This window comes from Babylonia areolata, chromosome 28 (genome assembly GCF_041734735.1).
Source record: "Babylonia areolata isolate BAREFJ2019XMU chromosome 28, ASM4173473v1, whole genome shotgun sequence".
Lineage (NCBI taxonomy): Eukaryota > Metazoa > Mollusca > Gastropoda > Neogastropoda > Buccinidae > Babylonia > Babylonia areolata.
Window position 1 is genome coordinate 11,534,794 of NC_134903.1, and position 2,500 is coordinate 11,537,293.

The 2,500-nt window shown below is 41.8% G+C and overlaps 1 protein-coding gene across 1 annotated transcript in view; it reads left to right on the top strand.

Moving 5' to 3' along the window:
* The window catches only part of LOC143301790 (uncharacterized), an 82,674-nt gene that overhangs the window by 60,238 nt on the left and 19,936 nt on the right, over window positions 1-2,500 (top strand). The window lies entirely within an intron of this gene.

The following is a 2,500-nucleotide window of genomic DNA, read 5'->3' on the forward strand; positions in this document are numbered from 1 at the left end:
TCTTTTTTTTTTTTTTTTTAGGGGGAGGGGGTGTGGGGTTCACCTTGTTTAGTTCTAAAGCAGGAATGAATGTGTTGGTGATGATGCTGATGATGATGAAGATGACGATGATAATGATGTTATATATATATATATATATATATATATATATATATATATATATATATATATATATAAATATATACTGCTTAGTATCTGTCAGAGATCGTTGTCTGCGTAGCCATGTGCCGTAGTGTGTGTGCACAGCCGGTTTTGACTAGATCACGCCCCTTTGAGACGCCAGTGTGGTGCTGTCTTCGGTGATCTGTTCTGGTAACGGTTTACAGTTGGCCGGGTTTTCTCTTGGGAGTTTTCCTTCTCTTGGAAGGACTGCCTGCTGAGGCTAACGGACTCCATCTGCCCGGGTTTGAAATCAGAGTTGTCCTTCTCCTAGACTATGTGGGTCCACGGCACCTTATTCCATATCATTTGGTGCAATCCCCAAAGGGAGGGCTCCCCCATCCGCCACCCGGGGGACGCACCCCTACGCCGTATAGTCCCAGCGCGAGGTGTCAGAGATCAAGCTCTGAGCGTTTTAAAACACGGTGTCATTTGTACAGCTGGGTGGAACCGACTGACAGCTGTCATTGGGCGCTCACCACTCACCCGTTCGAACAGCTGCGCCGGGGATCGAACTCAGGAAACTCGGGTCATAATCCTAATGATTCGACCGCCTCACCCGCCTTGATAACATTTCAGGTTAACCCATCACCACACTAGGCTGTTCTGTTTAGCTAACGCAAACTATGAAGTTGAGCTAAACTGCCTTAAGGCAAACGTTTGTTCCAATCTAGGTTGCTATGCTTTACTAACGAATTTCAAACGAGTAATGAAAAGAAGCCAGACATTTAAAGCTAAACTTTGACCTTGAATTCAGTTTAAGCAAACCATAATCGGAGCTGTTAGATGAACATTTCAGCGAATTTACTGCACTTAGCTAGGCGAGGAATGAAGCCTATGAAGCGTTGCGATAAATTGCTGATTGTCTTCTTCTTCTTCTACTTCTTCTTCATCATCATCATTATCATCATCTTATTCTTCTTCTTCTGCTTCTCCTCTTCCTTCTTCTTCTTCGTCCCCCTCCTCCTCCTTCTTCTTCTCCTCCTTATCTTGCTCCTTCTTCTTCTTCTCCTTCTTCTTCTTCTCCTTATCTTGCTCCTTCTTCTTCTTCTCCTTCTTCTTCTCCTCCTTATTTTGCTCCTTCTTCTTCTCCTTCTTCTTCTCCTCCTTATCTTGCTCCTTCTTCTTCTTCTCCTTCTTCTTCTCCTCCTTATTTTGCTCCTTCTTCTTCTCCTTCTTCTTCTCCTCCTTATCTTGCTCCTTCTTCTTCTTCTCCTTCTTCTTCTTCTCTTCTTCTTCTTCTTCCTCTTCTTCTTCTTCTTCTTCTTCTTCTTCTTCTTCTTCTGCTCTTCCTCCTCCTCCTTCTTCGTTACTAGCTGGTCTGCTCTGTCATCTGTTATCACGCCTTCAGTTGATCTTGAACAATGCTGCCAGAGTTGAGTCATTCTCAAAAAAGTTTTTAAAAAGACCATGTTACAATTACGAACAGTGATGAGTCAACATATAGGGAAAAAGTACATGAACATGTCAGCTGGTGTGATCAAAACAACTTAGAACTCAACGTATATAAAAAAAAAAAGAAAAAAAAAAGAATTAATTCTAGATTTCAGGAAGACCAGATCTGACCCCTTACCACTTGCCATTGAAGACAAGCTAGTAGAGATCATCAAATTTCTCGGACTGATCATTTCCAACGAGAAAAATACGAAAAAAAAAAAAAGTTAAGAAAGCACAACAGCGCCTGAACTTTCTTCGGCGCCTCAAAAAGTTCGGAATTAAAAAAAAAAAAAAAAAAAAAAAAATCATGGTTGATTTCTACCGAGCAGTCATTGAAAGTGTGCTAATCTTCGCTATTACTGTTTGGTACGGAAACATTTCCAAGGCAGAAGTTGCAGCCCTTAACAGAATCGTAAAAACTGCCACTAAGATTAACGGGGCTGATCTACCTTCTCTAGAAGACATATATTATAAGCGGCTACTCAAAAAAAACAACGCAAAATCAATCAGCTAGGACGAATCACATCCAGCTTTTGGGATTTTCGAGATGCTCCCCTGTGGTCGACGGTACAGAAGTATAAGGACGAAAACCAATCGCTTCGCCAATAGCTTTTTCCCCAAAGCAGTCAATGCCCTGTCTCTCGAACAAATCCAGTGTGATAAATAGAATTGTGCAACCAACAACCATCTACCGAAAAATCTAGTCATCAGCCCCATCCACATGAAATATGTAGCTTTTGTTCAAACGCGTGTGTGTGTGTGTGTGTGTGCGTGTGTGTGTGTGTGTGTGTGTGTGTGTGTGTGTGTGTGTGTGCAGTGCGCGCATGTGTGAGTATGCATAAGTTTTTATACTGATATGCACTTGTATGTATCTTAATTTCTACGGTATCTGTGTTTGTGTATG